The sequence below is a fragment of the Chrysemys picta genome, chromosome 13 (assembly GCF_011386835.1).
Source record: "Chrysemys picta bellii isolate R12L10 chromosome 13, ASM1138683v2, whole genome shotgun sequence".
Classification (NCBI taxonomy): Eukaryota; Metazoa; Chordata; order Testudines; family Emydidae; genus Chrysemys; species Chrysemys picta.
In genome coordinates, this window is record NC_088803.1 from 12,710,174 (window position 1) to 12,731,092 (window position 20,919).

The 20,919-nt window shown below is 42.4% G+C and overlaps 1 pseudogene; it reads left to right on the forward strand.

Annotated features, from left to right (window-relative positions):
• The first annotated feature begins 19,064 nt into the window (after positions 1-19,064).
• Positions 19,065-20,013, forward strand: LOC101945826 (olfactory receptor 4D9-like; annotated as a pseudogene).
• Positions 20,014-20,919: the final 906 nt, after the last annotated feature.

Below are 20,919 nucleotides of genomic sequence, written 5' to 3' on the forward strand. Positions count from 1 at the left end.
AATGTTTTCTAAAGACAAACTGAGTCTGAATCAGAAGGCCAAATTTTTATTCCACCAAACTACTGCAGTGATCAATCTGGAAGTGCTCATATTTTCTCTTATGTTGTGCTTTGTTCCTATTGTGGTAAATAAATCACACTTTGCATGGTCAAGACGTCTAGTCATTCAACTTACTACTGGTCACAGCTCCTGTGGGAAGAACTGCAGGTACCAAACACAGTTGGAGAAATCACGGTTGGTGCACAAGTTGTTATAGCCTTGGACCCAGTTTCAGAGATGGAGAATCACATGATTCCACCCTAAGAGAGGGATAGGCACAAAGCTTAGACCAGAGGGTTTGAAGTAAGAGACCAGAGTGGGGAGAAGAGATTGAGCTAACCCTTTAATCGTAACAATTGGGATATAGCCATTCACTTCAACGTCAATCTTTGCATGTAGCCATTCGTCTCTCATCCACACAAGTATCCAAATGTGTCTAGATCTCCAAAGCTGGTTTCTGTTATTATTATTAATTAATATTTATTAAACCATGTTTGTGCATGGTTGTGTGTACTACATATACAATAGTTAAAATAAGATCATGTAGATAGATAGATAGATAGATAGATTATGAAAAATCAATGCCAGTTTATCGTGCCTCTTTTTCTGTCTATGACTGTTGATGTCCAGCTCATGATTTTCCTGTGACTATTTATTATTTATTGTTATTTCTTTGAATATTTCTTACTCCATTACTCTTTTACAAGAACTTCATTACATGCTCTGTCTGTGAGCTTTCAGCCATTTTAAATGAATATATTATAAAGTGCTCTGTTTCTTTGCCTTATTGGATACAATGAGTTTTCTTAAAAACAAAGCTACTCAGTTGGTCTAAATCATAGTAGCTTCTTGTCGAAACACTCAATGATTATGAATTTAAAACTCAAACTCCTTTGAATAATCTGAACAAAGGCACTAATCTGGAAAAACACGTAAGCCAGTGCTTAACTTTAAACATGAGAGAAGTCCAACTGAAGGCTCATGACTGAACTCATGCTTAAGTGCTTCCTGCCCCCCCTTTGGATTAGGTGGTATCAATTGGCCCCATAGTAATTGCACATCCAACTCTTATTGACTTTCACTGGGAGTTTAGCACCCAGTTCCCTTGAGCCCCTTTGAAATATCCTATCCCAATTGGTTCAAGTTCACTGTTACCATGAACATTCATGCCTGTATTGGTGGAATGACTCACGTGAGCCAAATTGATTTTAAAAATAAAACTAATATTCATATAAACATGTTTTTATTGCTGTCGCTCAGTTCTTCAAATGATACAGGGTAAGAGCTGACTCGAGCTTCTGGGAGAGACAATCAAAACTGTAGCTCGAAGTTTTCTTTGGTGCAATGTTGTGCTATATATTTCAATAGTGATGCTCACTGAACACCAGGTTGTTATTAAAAAGAAAAACAGGAGTACTTGTGGCACCTTAGAGACTAACAAATTTATTAGAGCATAAGCTTTCGTGGACTACAGCCCACTTCTTCGGATGCATAGAAGTGGGCTGTAGTCCACGAAAGCTTATGCTCTAATAAATTTGTTAGTCTCTAAGGTGCCACAAGTACTCCTGTTCTTCTTTTTGCGGATACAGACTAACACGGCTGCTACTCTGAAACCAGGTTGTTATTATTTGCTGAGACGCTTGCGAAAATAGTTGGTCGTTCATTGACACTGGAATTGCTTTCTCATGCTACAGCCCAACTCTTTTGACCTTCAGGATGAGCCCAGAGGCTTACTCATTCTTGCAAATTTTCCTTGATGTTGTGTATTGAAGAAGTAGTATGACTGGATTGATTAGTTGAGGTGAGAGAATGTTATGGTGAACAGATGAGAAATGAATTTATCCGTGTGAGTGAAAAGTGTAGAAGTTGATTGCTGGATTAGGGACAAAAATTGTATGGATTGTGAATGGGTCAGGTGACTTCTAGTCTTCCTGTGATGCATTAAGTATTGGCTATTGCCCAAAGACACTACATATGCCAGTGACAAATCAATGAGCCAAGGCCCATGGGAGATAGGTGCCTAAAAACCTTTGAGGACCTGGGCCTGAATCAAGTTCTTCTAAATTCCTTTCTAGTGCACTACCTTAGACACCTTAGAAATTCCAGCCTAAATACGTTTTTTGCATATGCCAGTATGGTGTAATTTCAGGATGGAGAATAAAAGTAACATTTGCAAATGTGGCTCTAAATAATTATTTCAAATATTGTCTTAATAATAACAAAGACATCACACACAAACATTGATGGAGCCCTAAAATGACTTGGAGTTGTCACACAACACACTCTTGTATTGTATGCACCAGCTTTGAACTCATCCCTACATAACCCATCACAATGTTTGGTTGCCAACTATTGTCCATTTTGATGGCTATCACAATCTCCATAGAGAGAACATGAAGTGACTGGGACCGAGAGATAGAACTACCCCCACCCACTTCTGAGATGGTTTCTTTGACTGTACTGAGGTTGCTCACAGAGGGTCAACTGGTCCCAGTTTGGATGGATGGGCTGTCGGTGGGGTCTATCATGATACGTCCAAGGAGTTGAGACACAAATCTTCCCTTTTCATAGAGGTCAGAAGGGGGAAGGACACAGGGCCACTGTAGCTAGATTTGAACAGATGACTTGGAGATGAAAGTAGGGATTTCATCTCTTATCTCCTGAGCTATCCCATGCCATAGTACTCTGCGATGTCTGTAGCATTCACATGGAGATGGGGTGTGAACTGAGACCTCATTTCCTTTCAAATGGACAGGGGCCCTAAGGCCAGGAATTGTCCTGTTGTCTAAAGATGCCTTATTGGGACACAATCAAGTCCCTGCCCTTGCTGCTGCATTTAGGTTCTGCCTGCTGTGCAAAGGACATAACATCGGCCCAGGGGTTCAGGTATTGATAGCAACCAAAGCCATCAGACTATTGGACCAAGTGGGGAATCCCCTATGAAATGCCTATGAGGGCCACAGAGATGTGATTATCTCCAGCAAGTATTAGCAGGGGAGTGAGTAGAGAACAGATCAACAGAATTGGACTAATGTATCCTGGGTACCAATTCACTGATTTCATGTAGAGGCACCAGGAATGGGCTTGGCCCTGTGCAGGGACCTGTAACTGACTGCAGAATCCTGTGCAATTAGAGCAGAAACAAGGGGCTGTGGGTGCTGCAGAATGTGGGGCAATACACTGGACTCTTGCTCCAGACTGTGAGCTGTGACAGGGATTTTCAGAGTGGCTTCTGGTAATTAACTGCCAAACGCCCATTGACCACGCAAGGGGAGTGCAGGCACCTGTTGCCCTTACATTCCTCTGCATATACCAGCCTTAAGATTCACAGATTTGTTATGTCCCCTTGTCTGCTGTTTTTCTTTGTATCACCCAAATAGGAAGAGGCCAGATCATAAGCCCAAGGGTCTGAAGTCTTACATTTTTCAGAAGAACACATAGAAGTTTAAGTATCAGCTGTGTAATCTTCCCCTGCCACTCCCTGGAAATGTGCCTCTCCCCTGCCCTGGAGGAAGCTTTTCTCTAGATGATAGAGGATTCCCGTCTCCATGCTCTTGGACCTCTCTGTAGTAATAGAGCAAGGGTGCAAATATATCCCTGGTGATGTGGGTCTTTGTACAAAACATATGTGTTCTACAAACCACACACAGATCCCCAGTCCATTTCATGCAGGCCACCATGAAGTCATCAGATGGTACTAACTGAGCTTTGATCCTTATGCTAACATTGCCACTGGTGTTCTAGAGGAGTGTCGGGGTGGGGAATGGTCTCTGTGCAGGCAGAAATAGATGCAAGGCTGGATTCTGAGATCTCCAAAGTTCAGAGATGGTTGTTTCTGGTGTGTTTATTTAGCCAATGATGAAAGAGTGGCCACCTGTAAAATGTAAGACTGCATAAATTTCCACTTTCCAAAGGCTTTAGCTTGCATTTTCAAAAGGGCTCAATTTTCAAAACTGCCCTGCGCCACTGACGGTCAGATACCCATTTGATGGAATAATCTTTTGTCTTATACCCCCCTGGGACCACATTGTTCCCTATGATCTAGAGGTGAGATGGTCCCTCTCTCAGCTGAAATGGGAATAGTCATAGAATCATAGAATATCAGAGTTGGAAGGGACCACAAGAGGTCATCTAATACAACCCCCTGCTCAAAGCAGGACCAATCCCCAACTAAATCATCCCAGCCAGGGCTTTGTCAAGCCTGACCTTAAAAACCTCTAAGGAAGGAGATTCCACTGCCTCCCTAGGTGAGTGCTTCACCACCCTTCTAGTGAAAAAGTTTTTCCTAATACTCATCCTAAACCTCCCTCACTGCAACTTGAGACCATTACTCCTTGTTCTGTCATCTACTACCACTGAGAACAGTCTAGATCCATCCTCTTTGGAACCCCCTTTCAGGTAGTTGAAAGCAGCTATCAACCCCCACAAGCCGCATTCTTCTCTTCTGCAGACTAAATAATCCCAGTTCCCTCAACCTCTCCTCATAAGTCATGTGCCCCACACCACTAATCATTTTTATTGCCCTCTTCTGGACTCTTTCCAATTTTTCAATATGCTTCTTGTAGTGTGGGGCCCAAAACTGGACACAGTACTCCAGATGAGGCCTCACCAAAGTCGAATAGAGGGGAATGATCACATCCCTCGATCTGCTGGCAATGCCCCCACTTATACAGCCCAAAATGCTGGTAATGACAAATGGGCACACCCCGTAGATGACAAACATTGAAAACCTCATCTAACCACAGAAACTTCTGTAAAAAAGAAACAACTCAACCCATCAACAAATCAATTACAAAAAAAAAATCTAAGCTAAGAAACAGAGAAAAGCAAAAAACAAACAGCTGTTTTTATCCCCAAAAATAAAGAGACAGAGATTCCAGAATGTACACTAGAGACTTTGTTATGGCTACTGATCAGATAGTGAAGGGTGGCTTTATAAAATCATTAGATAGATAGATAGATAGATAGATAGATAGATAGATAGATAGATAGATAGATAGATAGATTTCTTAACCTATTTATGCTGGTGCAAACATAGATTAATTTCATTGACTAGATTTTGCCAGTGTAAATACCCCAATGTTCATACATAGATTGCATTCTACGTTCTCATGGAGAAAATAATGTCAACAGTAGATTATATTTATAAAGAAACACAGAATGACACTATGGTTATGGGGAAAAGGCAGACATTTTATTCTTGGTGAATAGCCTCAATCCAATCATTTTTCACAGGGCAGTTTTAATCTCCTTGTTCTTTATACTGTAGATGATTGGATTCACCACAGAATAGAGAATCGATGCCACAAGATCCAGACCTGATGTGGAGCTGGAGATGGGTTTCAGGTAGGCAAAGGTGCCAGGGAAAAGGAACAAGGAGATCACAGTGAGGTGAGGGAGGCAGGTGGAGAAGGCTTTATGCTGGCCCTGCTCAGAGGGGATTCTCAGCACAGTTTTGAAGATCTGAACATAAGACACAATTATTTAAAAAAAGCAGCTTAAGACTAAGCACACACTAAAGACAATAACTCCACTTTCACTGACGTACAAGTCAGAGCAGGTGAGTTTGAATAGCTGGAGGATTTCACAGAAGAATTGGTACACCATGTTGCCTCCACAGAAAGTTAACACAAACGTGTTCTCAGTGTTCAGAGCAGAATTCAGAATACTGCAAATCCAGGCAATGGCCACCATTTGGACACATGCTCTTCTGTTCATCACAGTCTTATAGTGAAGTGGTTGGCAGATAGCCATGTATCAGACATACGCCATGATGGTCAGTAAGGCAAAATCTGCTGAAACAAAGAATAAGAGAAGACATTTCTTATACATCCGGAATAAGAAAATCTGGTGTTCATGAGGGAATTGGCCATGGATTTGGGGATGGTGACAGAGATGGAGCCAAGGTCCAGAATGGACAGATTCATCAGGAAGAAGTACATGGGGCTGTCAAGATGGTGGTCGAGGGCTATGGCTGTGATGATGAGAAGATTCCCCATCAGGGCTGCCAGGTAAAGCACCAGAAACACCAAAAAGTGCAGAATCTGCAGCTCTTGAACATCAGAGAAACCCAGGAGAAGGAACTCGGTCATGGTAGTTCAGTTGGACAAGCCAAATCTAACAGTCCTAGCAAAAAATGGCCCTCTATTGTGACTAACAGCAGGCTCTCAGTCTGGGCATGGAACTGAAATTCTAAAACACCAGCACAGCCTGATTTCCATTTTCCAGGGAAATATGACATAGACTCCCCCAGTGTCATACAGGGCAATTTGTCTGTGATTATTCCACCCCAGCACCACATAAACAGTCTGCTGTCTGTTCATACTTTGATGTATGGCACACAGTGCCAACTACACTTACACAGCTATGAGCTGATAAGTTAGTAGCATCACTCACTTACTGCTGTGCTGAATCGTTTGCCTCTGTGAATTTGTGTCTGCTCTGTGTGACGGTCAGGAGACTTGGGGTCTATCCTTGTCTCTGCCACTGACCTTCTGTGTGACCTTGGGCCAGCCACTTCCCTTCTCCATGCCTCAGTTTTCCATATCTTTCTCTGCTTTATCTACTTCCCTGTGAGCTCTTTGAGGGCTGGGTTGTGTCTTGCTATATGTATGTTCTGTGCACCTAGTTACAGTATGTGTGCTCAAATGGAATCAGTGCTAGATACTGGATATAGTGCTGGAACATGAAGGTTCGATGCTCACTGGCCTCCTCCATGTCCATCTTTCAGCCATGTCAGGATAGACAGGCTTTGGCTGCTTCATTCACCTCTCTGTATAAAACAAATTCTGTGGGTGGCAGCTTTGCCATTTACTCAGTTTTACTTTCCTTTGAAACATAAATCAAAACAGGTGCATAGCATCAATGGGCTTCCAAGTATGGTGTTATTAGAAAACAGCAAGTTCCCCAACCCTTGTTTAAAGCTTAAGCCTGGCTGGAAATTTTGGGTTGAATTTTGTGTTTGTTTGTTTGTTTGTTTGTTTGTTTGTTTGTTTGTTTGTTTGTTTGTTTAGATAGATAGATAGATAGATAGATAGATAGATAGATAGATAGATAGATAGATAGATAGATATTTGGGGTTTTAGCAAAACATTTTTTTTAAAAAATTGTGATGTTCTCTTTGAAAAGTAAAAACAAAAAAGAAATTTTCATTTTCTTCATACATTTTACACTTTTCAGTTCAAAGTCTTCAGTTGCCTACCCCTGAGTAAATTTTGAGCTGGGGGTTTTAAAGGAAAAGTTGAAATTTTCCACCAAGAGATTTTAGGGTTTGGTTCTGTTTTTCTGACCAGTTCTAGTTCTGAGAACTGACACCCAATTACTAAGGCAGCTTTGTAAATCTTAGCCATAGAGATCTAAATAGCACTGACATGGGCAATAGCACTGCATCCTCTCTCCATTACAGCCTGTGACAATAGTGATCTCTCTCTCCCTATTCCAATCATCGGTGTGGTGTCTAAAGTAACTGACACACCCATGTCTGAGAAACCCAGCTGTTGAAAGAGGCCAGAGACAACAGCTCCCCCTCTGACAGAAGGTGGCACTAAAGGTGCTGTAGCATTAAGGGAGCCAAATCTAGGCCTGGTGTGAAAAGGGCACAACCATACCACCGTCCGTGTTCTCAGGCCAGTTTACATGAGAGCTGAATTTGGGCTACACTTGACAAGATCCATAGCCTCAAGTCTGGAGGCACTTCGGATGTACTCAGGTGGTGAAATTACCTCAAATTGAGTGACAGCAATATTTCTGATTTATTTATATAGACAGTTACAGGAGAGCGGAGAATATATTAAACTACCATGGAGTAGGTCTCCAGCACGCCACTCTCTCACAGGAAACCTCCCTGATGTGGAGGTTGGTGTAGAATTGTCCACTGGGGGTGTCCCTGCCTTTCCCTCTTTGGTAGCTGGTCCATCCAGGACTCATTGCTCTGAGCAGGGCTGTTCCCAGGAACCTGGGGAAAGAGGCATGTTTAGTCCCTTCAAGCTCTGCTGACTCTCAGGGCTGGGTTCAGACATTCCAGGGCCATACATGGGGCTCTGCCCCCCGACTCTGTGCTTCACGTGGAATGGCTGGGATCCCCATGGGATCAGCACAATGCCCACAGACAGGAAGGGGGCAGCAGTGGTCCAACCAGTCCTTATGTCCCTATCCAGGGTGTATCTGCTTAGATGAGGGGGAGGGGATGGCTGCGCTCTTCCTTTCCCCCTGCACACAGAGACCCTGTTGGGGTGGGGTTGCTGAGATCCTCCAGAGCAATGGGGCTGGGAGATGAACCCCCACAGAGATGCCTGAGACAGTTCCCCTCTCTAAGAGCTATTGTTTCAGGCGCTCTGCAGACTCAGGCATTGGATGCTGCAGTGTCTACATGTAGATAATCTCCCCACCACCACCTTCCGTGATTGCTGCAGGGTGCAGGCACTTGCCATCTGATGCTAGCCCCTGTCAGGCCCTGGACCCTGGCAATTCCAACATTCCTGTGGAAAAAGGCAAATTCTCTTTGAAGAAAATGTGACAAATATTTGCTTTGATCTATGAAAATTCATTAAGAGCTCAAACAAAACTGAATTAGGGATCAGGACTTAAGAAATTATTCCTTATGCATTGTTCATCCTGTCTCAGGTATTATCCTCCTAGTTATAGGTCGGGAAAGTGAGGCACAGAGAATTGCGGTAATTTAGTCACATAGCTGGGCTTAGATCACAGGAGTTTAAGCTGTCTTGTCCTCCTCTCTCTAGTCCCTGCTGCCTGGTTGTATTTGTTCTCATCTGAGGGTGGAAATCTCAAGGGTGTCGAATGGACTTAATCCCCAAGATGTATGTGCCTTAATCCCTTAGGCTCCTTTGCAAATCCCAGCCTTCATATTTCTGAACTTCAAGAGAAGTCCAGGCTGTGGAAGCTGACAAGCCAGGCCCAAGATGAAGATTACAAAGCAGCTCAGGTACCTAAAGAAGCTGATAGGCACCTAGTGGAATTTAAAATAACACTTAAGCTTGGTAGGTGTTTAACTACCCTTGGATGGCAATAGGATTTAGGCACCTGGCTCACTTAGGAGCTTTGTTCAGTCCCACTAGGCTCTTGTGTCAGATAGGGTGACCAGATGTCTCGATTTTATAGGGATAGTCCTGATTTTGGGGGCATTTTCTTATATAGGCATCTATTAAAACCAGCCTCTTGTCCTGATTTTTCACACTTGCCCTCTGGTGACCCTACTCACAGATAACACAGAAGCTGGGCTGGAGTTAGGGAACTCTGGGGGAGATGTCAAGGTCTTTGCCATGCTGGGGGGGAGGGGCAGACTACATGACTGTGACAGCCCCTCTTGGCCTTAAAGTCAAGGATTCAGTGAACTTTTGCCTCTGGGTCTCTGTTGCTGAGCTGTGCAGGGCTCCAGGGAGAGAATCCCGCAAGTGCTTAGGAAATCAACCTGGATAAATCACCTCACTGCAGCATCACTCACAGTGATACTCAAAGCCAGCTACACATAGCTCAGCTATAGAGAGCAGCATGTTTGAGTCTCGTTCTGTCAGTCAATTCTCAGAGTGAGGGGTGAAAGGACTCCTATAAATTTGTGCCTTTGGCTTTTATTTACTATTAGATAGATAGATAGATAGATAGATAGATAGATAGATAGATAGATAGATAGATAGATAGATGAGCTGTATGGGGATGGAGGGAAGCAGCGGCCAGCACATCCTTCAGCCCGCACCACTTCCCTGAGCCCCATTGGTCTGGAGTGGCGAACCGTGGCCAGTGGGAGCCGTAATCGGCCAAACCTGCAGACGCGGCAGGTAAACAAACTGGCCCAGCCAGCCAGGGGGCTTACCCTGGCGGGCCACATGCCAAAGGTTGTCAATCCCTGTATTACAGCATGGAATGAATTAAACCACCATGGTACAGTTCTCCGAGCTATGGGTGGTTGCAAAATGGTACTCGCCCTGTCAGGCACTTGGTGTGGACTCTGGCAATTCCTACATTCTTATGGAAAACAGGCAAATTCTGTTTGAAGAAAATGTGACAAATGTTTGCCCCGGTCTATGAAAATTCATTAAGAGCTCAAAGAAAACTGAATTAGGGATCAGGTCTAAAGAAATGATTCATTATTAATTATTCATCCATTGTCAGTTATTATTCTCCAGTTTGCAGGTGGGGAAACTGAGAAACTGAGAAACTGAGGCACAGAGCGTTGAGGTTGTTTAGTCATATAGCTGGGCTTAGATCACAGGAGCACACAATGTCTTGTCCTCCTCTGTCTAGCCCCTGCTGCATGGCTGTACTTGTTAGCATCTTAAGCTGGAATTCTAAAGGAAGTCTAAGGGTATTGTGGCAAGGCACCTTCTCAGTCTTGCCAGCCTCAGCTGTTTTTAGTCTTGGTGAGACGGGGTTGGGATAAAACAGTCCCTCATGGCTGCACAGGGACAGTCCGTCCTTCTTTCAGCCAGTGTTTTGGGCTTGTTTTTCTTCCTTATGGGAGGGAATGCAGCCTCTCCTCCTGGAGAGGCTTGATCCCTTTCTGCTACTTGCCTACTGGTAGCTTGACTCCTCTCTCTCTCTCTCCCTCTCTCTCTTTCTTCCAACAGGGGAGTGTTTAAAAGGGTCTCAGGCAGCCTTTAGTTGGAATCCACTGATCAGGAAATTCTCTCTCAGCTGATCCTAATTGATTCTCTGGTAACCCCTTCTCAGCTGAACCTGATTGACCTGTAGTCATCCCTTCTCAGTTGATAGGGAAGAGGGGCTTTTAACATTCTGGAGGGACTGTTTTCTCCCCTGCCCTGCCCCCCAGCACTACAGGATTGGGCTACCTGGGTCAGCAAACAGTGCACCCTAGACAGGCCATCAGCATTGCTATGCTGGATTCTGGGCCTACATTGCACTCTAAAGGGGAAGGATTGTAGTGACAGGAAGCACCTTGTTACTCTTGCATTTCTTTCTTTGTTTTGCTTCATCTGCTTCAGAGTGGCATGGTTCATGATGAGGGTAAACCTCCGTCCGAGTAGGTAGTAGCGTAGGCTTTCTACGGCCCACTTTACTGCCAGGCATTCCTTCTCTACTGCGGCATATTTATGTTCCCTGGGCAGGAGTTTCCTACTGAGGAACAGGACTGGGTGTTCTACTTCTCTGACCATTTGCGAAAGGACCGCTCCCAACCCGACCTCAAAGGCCTTGGTTTGTAAGATAAACTCTTTCTCCCAGTCTGGAGTTACCAACACGGGGTCGGTGCAGAGGGCAGTCCACAGATCTGGAAAAGTCTCTTCGGTCCATCTTACTATGGTGCTTTTCTCCAGAAATTCTTCTTCAAGGTGACCCATGAAGAGGTTGGTAAATTGTGCGAGGGTTTTAATTACAGCGCTAAAAGTTATAAGAGAGGCTGCCTCCCACCAGCTTGTGTGGAGAGAGGCAGACAGAAAACAATCTGAAAAGTTTGGAATTGGGACTGTCAGAACAAAAATTTCAATTTTTTTGATGGAAACAAAATAAATTGGCATGTCCAAATGAAATTTATGTTTTGATTCTCCTGATAAGAACATTGGAAAAAAATCATTAAAATGGACATTTTCCTGTGGAAACTTTGCATCAGAAAATGTGATTCAAACAAAATAAAAAAATTTCCAAATTAAATATTTTAACAAATTTGAACCTTCTAAAAAAAATCAAATTAGGAGATTCATCGAAACCAACCTTTTTCTGCAAACATTTTTGGTTTAAATGAATCAGCACTTTTTGATGAACAGAACATATTGTCAAAAAATTTCAAAACTGAGTTCATGCTCAGCCCATCAACTTCAATTTCTTCATCCACTCTTAGGTCCAAATCCTGAAATATGCTCCCACACCTCTGGTAGACTTCTATGGTCATATGAATGCCTTTTGACCACAGGATTATCAAACTTTTGTCAGAACACAGACCATGTCAATAGAGAGATTGCCTCATGCACAGGTGCCCTCTCCTTTGTCATCTCAGCAACTACCTTGCCACCGTGACATGATTATAGAGACCATGTCCCTTGCCCATTCAAGTTCACACAATATCCCAACATAAGCAGATCTGCATATGGAAATGTGGTATTAGGAAAGCATTTGGGTCTGGATTAAAGTTTGAGGCCTATAAACCAGTGTCCAGGGCCTCAGTTCCAGGAGTCACGGCATTACAACAGAATCTAAGCTTCCATTTCCTAAACTATAGCCATTTAGTCCTCATGGTTGAGAAGGAAAGCTTATAAAAGTCCCCTAAGACAAAAGCCAAGTGTAATCAATATGGCCAGCAGAGTTAAGGACAATTATGAGTTTTTAAAGTATATTAGGAACAAAAAGAATCCTTACAATGACATTGATCTATTACTAGGTGGGAAGGACAAAATTATCAATAATAATGCAGAAAAGCTGCATCTTGATTTATGTCTCCTAGATGCTTGAGTGAGCTTCTACCCACTTTTATTTGAAGAACTGAATGAATACAGCAACCCATATCTGTGTGCATAGTAATTTTACTTTTAAAATACTTTTGATTGAGGTGAAGTTGTGGCCTCTTTGTGGTTGCATTCCATGCATATTCCACCAATGCAAACATGAATGTTCAAGGAAGCAGAGAACATGAAGGAACTGGGATGGGATTCATCAAAAGGTCCAAGGAAGTTGGGTGTTGAACACCCAATGGAAGTCTACAGGAGTTACATGTCTAATTACCCTAGGCCCGGTTGACAGTCTCATTCATATGCCCAAATCCAGAAAAGCACTCATGCATAAATCTTTAAGCCTGCAATGGGACTTCCCATACGTTTAAAGTCAACAACTTGCTTTTTCTAGATCAGTGCCTTTAGTTCAGAATATTCAAAGGAGACAAGTTTTAACTTCATAATAATTGTGTGTTCGGACAAGAAGGCTAACAGAATTTTGGGCTGTATAAGTAGGGGCATTGCCAGCAGATCGAGGGATGTGATCATTCCCCTCTATTCGGCATTGGTGAGGCCTCATCTGGATTACTGTGTCCAGTTTTGGGCCCCACACTACAAGAAGGATGTAGAAAATTGGAAAGAGTCCAGCGGAGGGCTGGAGCACATGAGTTATGAGGAGAGTCTGAGGGAACTGGGATTGTTTAGTCTGCAGAAAAGAAGAATGAGGGGGGATTTGACAGCTTCTTTCAACTACCTGAAAGGGGGTTCCAAAGAGGATGGATCTAGACTGTTCTCAGTGGTAGCAGATGACAGAACAAGGACTAATGGTCTCAAGATGCAGTGGGGGAGGTTTAGGTTGGATATTAGGAAAAACTTTTTCACTAGGAGGGTGGTGAAGCACTGGAAAGGGTAACCTAGGGAGGTGGTGGAATCTCTTCCTTAGAAGTTTTTAAGGTCAGGCTTGACCAAATCCTGGCTTGGATGATTTATTTGGGGATTGGTCCTGCTTTGAGCAGGGGATTGGACTAGATAACCTCCTGAGGTCCCTTCCAACCCTGATATTCTATGATTCTATGATTTATACCAACTGACAATCTGCCTTTCCATTTTCAAGAATCTGGATTATAATTTGTCAATGTATCTGGTCAGGAAAGAGAATCAGTTCATTTTAAAATGTAACCAGATGAAATAGCTAAAAGTTCAAACACTTAATATTAATCAAGACCTTATTGTAAATGAGCACTGGTGTACGAAATGGTCACAGAAATTCTGTGGTGAATAATGGTGAATAATTAATACTTTTAAGAAAGTCATGATCTGGGCACTTGGTAGTCAGGAAAGAAGCTGAAGCACAGTAATTTAAATGGATTATCTATCTATCTATCTATCTATCTATCTATCTATCTATCTATCTATCTATCTATCTATCTATCTATCTATCTATCACACTTTCCTTTAACCTCACTTATGTTATGTGCACAAATATGGTAGTAATAATAACAGTAACAATAAGTAGCCAGCTTCTGTGATCCAGGGCACATTTTGTTACCTTTGGATCCTTGTAGGATAAAACACCCTTGGCCAAATCCAGATCCCTTTAAAGTAAATGGCTAAATCCTAGTTGTTATGGTTACAGGGCTAGTTGCATCTCTGACCCCTTCAGATTTCTGCTTCATGCCTACACATTTCATAGGGTGAAAACTTGTGATTCTCCCACTTTTATACCCAGGCCCAGGCTACAGCACCGAGTGCACAAACCATGATTTCTCAGCTGGTCTGATTGGGTTTGGGTCCTGCAGTTCTTCCCACAGAGCTGTGACCAGTCGTAAGTTGAGTGACCAGCTGGTCTTTTCCAAAGTATAATTTATTTAGTACAGCAGGAACAAAGAAAACTGTGCTCAGACACATCATTACTAACAGACTAAAACCCCAAAATCACACGATATTCAGGTTGCTTCCAGTCCGAAGAGACCAATCACTTACTGCAGAACAACTGGTACCCTAGCTCTTACACCAAAGACAACACCTGTATCCAGTCCTTCAATAAACTACCTAAAGGTTTATTAACTGGGAAAAAGGAATCAGAGAGTTATTTACAGGTTAAAATAAGTGACCACATACACACCAATGAGTTACCATCTACATCCTAAGAGTAACAGAGCTACAGTGATAGGTCACTTCAAAGTGTCTTTCAGGACACACCCAAGAGGCAGCCCTTGGGGATCTCTGGCCTCAGTTCAAATTCTCTGGACCTTCAAAGTTCAAATAGCCCAAAAGACACAGTTTCTTCTTGTCAGGGATTTTTATTCCCTTCCCCCAGAGTTCAATATGATAGAAAGACTCCATGTGCACATCTCCTCTTCACAGGGGCAGAGGGAGAACTCAACAAAGTCTTTTGTCCTCTGACATTCCAAAATGGGTCTTCTGGTATCTATGGGCCTTCTTCTGTTGGGCAGGAGATAACACCTCCTCTGTCAAACTAGTATTTAATTTTTGCTTATGTTTCTCTCCTGAATGTGGGGGTTTACAGTTTCAGGGCAATCACCTTTATAGTTACAGAGCAAACACGTAAATATTATCTTATAACATGAAATATAGATATTATCAATGAGATTAATGCAGGCAGCAATGTACAAGCATTTCAGAGAGTCTACACACTAGATGTATTCTTATAAGACTAATATCTATTTTGAGCAAAACTAGCACATGCGCTATGAGGTTGCCAGTTCTGCGCTAATGTCTGCAGCCTGGGGAAGTGCTGGCATCTGGCCTGCCAGTGTCACACAAGGGTCACTGAGGCCAGAGGCTGAAGGGGAAGAGGATGCCCAGTGTTTAATATGAGCAGAGTGCTATAAGGACACTTCAATCTCTTTTTCTTGCCAACTGACAATCCAGTGTCATCATGAATGACTGTGAATTGCTCCTACGAATTGCAGTATATAGTCCTTGGCCTGCATGATAGTGAGTATTACTCTACCGCATGCGCATCCTGGATAATTGCCATATCCCCAAAGTCATCAAACTGGTCTGCACCAACATCTACCTGGTCTAGCTGTCGATGGTCTCCAACAGTGGGATGTTCCTCATTGTCATCTTCATTCTCCTGGTCATGTAGTACACCACCATCTTAGTAAAGATAATGACACAGGTCATGGAAGGGAAGCCAAGCATCAGTCCATCTGAGGATCCCACATCCCAGTTCCGTTTTCACAACTCCTACCCTGCATTTCCCTCTATGCTTGGCCCTTCTGGAAATTACCTCTAGCTAAGTTGGCTTCAGTTATTTATACTGTAATCACCCTAATACTGAGCCCCATGATCCACAGACTGAGAAATGCTGAGATGAAATTGAGAATCAGGAAATTGAGGAATATAATTCTGTTTTCAGGGAAGAAACCTTAACATCATAATTTAGCTTCGAATTACCTTTTTTTTTTAGTAATTTTTATTCCATATGAAGTTTCCATCAGAGTATTAACACATTTCATTTATAATCCATTTATTACATATTAATAAATGTATTGGGGGTGAAACTATTCTCCTAATGTTTACACTTCTGGAAATGATATAGACTGCACTCTGCCTTGATATAGAAATCTCTGCCATTTTCTCTATTGGAGGGATTCCCTGTATTTTATTCCTTCATGCCTCTAATGCTAATGGATGTGTCCTCCAAACATGGTCTATCACAGATGTGGCTACTAGCAGTCATTTTGTTATCAATGGGTCCTTCCCTGGGTCAACATCCAGCTTTGGACTGTGACTGTGTGTTCCATGGGTGTCCAAACTTTAGTAATCTTCCTAAATCTATTTATTTTCCTCCAAAACATTGTCCGATTACTCTCCTATTATCTTAGCCCATCCTCAGCATATATGGAGAAAGACCACTATTCCTCCACACATTCTTTAGCCATTATGACTCCCTTTCTTATGTATTTTCCTGAGCTTAAGTGGAGTGAATTACAATTGATGAAGTATTTTGAGCGGCGGTGTTGAAGTTTGACAACACTGACATTGTCTGCTGACTTCATAATCAGACTGACTTTGCAGATTGACAATCATTCAGAAATCTCCAGAAGTCGTTCTTATCTTCCACAGAGCTCTTGGACAAAATATGTTAAAGGGGTTCAGGAGGGATGAGGAAATACAACTGCCCCCCCTCAGAGACACTAGTCCCAACATGCCACCTAGAACTGACATGGAATCCAGAAGTACTGGTTACTTGTCTCCAGCTCTGACCCACAGAACAGCTTTTTATCTCAGAGCAAGGAATAGAATCCAGGAGTCTTGGCATTTCCTCCATTTGGAGGCCAGACAACGATCCAGTTCAGCCCCTGTGCCTCTTTGCGTCAAGCTCAATCAACTTGGTAAATTTCCAAAGCCTATTCAGTTTGAGTGGCTAAAAAGAAACATAAACAAAATGAAAAACTCCAGGAACTTATTAATTATTCCCCTTGAGACTGAAATCTCAAATCTCCAAAGCAGCAAGTATCTTAATCTGGTTCAGTAAAGCTCCGGGGGCTTTCAGTGAGTCTTCGATCCTAGCACCAGTCTTGGTGCATGGGTCAGATGGGATATAAGGGGAAGATTTCTGCGGCTGTCTACTCTTTGGAATCAAATCCCCTTCCCCAGCCAGTCAGGAAAACAATGACCAGCTATGAGATGTGACTTCCCCTGACAAGCCTTAATTGTTTGGAGGCCGCCGACTCTGAGATCATCAGCACACAGGCTGAGGTCATGACTTTTGTTGTTCAAAATCTGCAATGTAGAATTAGCAATTGGCATTGTTATTGCAGAGTGGAAGTGAGTGTTGGGAGCAGTTCAGATATTGGCTTAGGATTTAGAAGTACCTAACTGAGTTAGGAAGAGAACAGTTCACTGAGCCTTTACCACTAACCTTTGTAACACTAGCTCTGTCTGACCAAGCATCTCCTATGGCAGCTGCTTTGTGCTGCTCTGATCTAAAGGTTTTATCTCGGAAGCAAGGTGGAGCTAGGAAGCAAAAATTAGAAAAAGACGAGGGAAATGCCGAAAAACCTGACAGGATTCCCTGTTCTACCTCCCTTATTCCCCTTTGAAAATCCAGACTGAGAGAGGAAGAGAGTTACCTGGGGTCCCAGAAGGTGTCCTTGGCAGTATAGAAATTGAACCCAATGCCAGTACTCTACACAGTAAGTCGGCCTCTCCCCATGGTGCACAGCACCACGGCCCTCTCCTTTAAGGAGGAGATCTTGAAAGCTGGCTGGCTTTCTTTGGCAAAATATATTTCTCTGCAGAAAAATTACATTTCCTCAAAACTCAAACCTGGAGATAATGAAAAAGTAAAGGGATACTATTTGGGGAGTGGTGTGAGATTGAAAGAAGCATGGCCTAGTGGAGAGAGCAAGGGACCAGGACTGCAGAACTTAGTCCTATGCCTGGTTCCTTCAGTGCACTGCTGGGTAAGCGTGTGCAACCTCTCTGAGCCATTTACAACTGCAGAACTGAGGCTCATAGCAACCTCCTTTAAAAATCACTTTGAGCTCTGTAGATGAAAACAACTCGATGCTCATGGTATTATTCATATTTACAGTTTTAAAAGTTTTTTGGTTGACCCCCAAGAAAAAAAAGAATCAAATATAAAATTCAGTCTGAATATAAAATTTGCAAAAACTAATTGTTTAGAAATTAATTGAAAATTGGCATTTAAACACCAATGGCATGAAAATTTTCATTTTCCTTCCTTTTTTAATTTAACCATGAATAATTAGATATATTGACTATTTCATAGATGTGTTTTATTGGGAACATTTTTTTTAAATCTGTTCTAGAGATTTTCAAAAATGTTAATGGGAGCTCAGAATCCATAATCCCACAGCAGTTTTGAATATTTAATCAGGGATTCATAGACAGAAATCTTTTTATGTTCACAGCTTTCAAATGCATGTGTTTAAAATTATGCACCACAATCCATAGGCATCTAAATAAAGTGACTGGCTTTATTTCAGATGCAGTGAGCACATGCAATTACTTCTAAAGACAATTAGAGTTAGTTCCTTCCCTTCTTGTAACCAAGGGCACACACTGGGCATGTGAATCCTCTAAATAAGTGGTTCTCCAGTTTTCCATTCCAACTCTTCAGTCTAAACGAGGAACTACATGGGACCTCCTTGCCACATATGAATATGGGAAGGGCATTCTGGTTGTCATGAATGCCTGACAATTTCATATGACCCCCACATTGAGAACCACTGGACTCTCAGAAGCTCTACCTAAGAGCACTCCCTGCAACTCACATTATTCCCAACCATGACCCTCTAGACCCCATGGATGTGTGCAACATGAGGGCTGCAGGGAAATGAATAGAGAAAGTGGCTAGGCAAAGGCTTGATTTCGTAGGTAGGCTGCTCCTTTTCACTCCCAATGATCCCAAAACTCAGGATGACAACTGGTGTAGTTCATAGGGTCTGCTGTAGCAGGGATGCCCTGCACTGAGGATGACTGAATTTAGTAAACTAAGATAATTATTAAACAAAATGTCTGTTAAAAAGCATTAATATTGACTTAATACTAGTAATTCAAGGAGGGAATAGTAAGAACTTCTTCATACTAATTATTACAGTTTTCTCTCTAGACATGTTTTGAAGCTAGTAAATGGAACAGCAGAACGTCAGTTCCACAGTGACAGAATTTGTCCTCTTGGGCCTCACCCAGAATCCTGAGCTGCAGCGATGCCTCTTCATCGTCTTCTTCATAATCTACCTGACAACGTGGTTGGGAAACTTCACCATCATCACCACTGTAATCACCAGCCACCGGCTCCATACCCCGATGTACTTCCTGCTGGCCAACTTGGCTTTCCTAGATGTCAGTGACTCATCAGTCAATGCTCCAAAATTGCTGTTGGGTCTCCTCTCCCAGCACAGAACCATCTCATTCAATGAGTGCATCCTCCAAATGTTCTTATTCCACTTCATCGCCGGTGCTATGGTTGTTGTCCTTGTGGACAACCATGTTGCCTGCTGATCGGTACGTAGCCATCTATAAACCACTGCGGTACTTGACTATCATGAACCGTGGTGTGTGCATGGGGCTGGTGGCAGGGGCATGGCTGAGTGGATTGGCTCACTCTGCTGTTCAGATTGGATTGATCCTCCAGTTGCCTTTCTGTGGTCCAAATATCCTTGACAATTTCTACTGTGATGTCCCACAAGTCATGAAACTGCCCTGCACGGACACCTACGTGGTCGAGCTTCTGATGGTTTCCAATGGTGGGATGCTTGTCATAGTAATGTTCATCATCCTTCTCATTTCCTATACCATCATCCTTGTCAAGATAAATAAACATGTTACAGATGGGAAGCGCAAAGCTCTGTCTACCTGTGGATCCCAGATGACAGTTGTGTGTTTACAAGTCATACCCTGCATCTTCATCTATGCTCGGCCCTACCGGACATTGCCCATGGACAAGTTGGCTTCAATCATTTACACTGTAATCACCCCAATGCTGAACCCAATGATCTACACGCTGAGAAACGCTGAGATGAAAAAAGCCATCAGGAGACAGATGAGTAGAATTCTGTCCTGGGGGAAGAAACTCTAAAGACAGAATGTATCTTGAATTATCTTTTTTTTCAATTATGTTATTATTGTCCTCAATGAACTTTCCATCAGACTTTTAATAATCCATATCTTTAATCCCTATTTTTGACATTTAAAAAAATCATGTTGGTCAACCTCTTAGCATGAAGTTTGTACTCATTATGTTCAAATTCCAAATGTGGAAATGATTCAATACATACTCTACTTGACCTCAATTCATAGAATCATAGAATATTTGGGTTGGAAGGGACCTCAGGAGGTCATCTAGTCCAACCCCCTGTTCAAAGCAGGACCAATCCCAACTAAATGAATTAATGGATCTCTACCTTTTTCCCCATTAGAAGGTTTCCTCATACTTTATTTCCCTTTGCCATTAATGTTGGTGGATCTATCCTTCTACAAACATGAGCTATTACATATCTTGTTAGCAGAAGTAATTGTGTTATCAGTGTTCCCTAACCATTTTTGGACAATAGTTCTGGGTTCTATAGGTGGCCTACCTTTAGTATTCTTGAGAAATCTGTTTAATTTGTCAAAAATATTGTCTAATTTCTGTACTATTATCTTAATGCAATCCCAGCATATATGCCTTCACACCTTTTCTAGCCATTATGTTTCCCTTTCTTATACATTTTCCTGAGCTTAAGTGGACTGACTTAGCATTGATGAAGTATTTTATAATACTTTTCCTGAATAGTTGCAAATATAAATATGTGTTTAGCTTTCTCTAGATGTTGTCCAGTCTTCCAAGTGATATCTGCTTTTAGATACTTTCTCCATTTTTTTCATAAATGTGCTCTTCTCTTCTAGATACATCAGTAACAATATAAAAGGTGGGGTCTCACATTTCATAGCTTCTGTCAGCTGAGCCCCTTGCACACATCAGGGGTTCCTTGCTTTCCTCCTT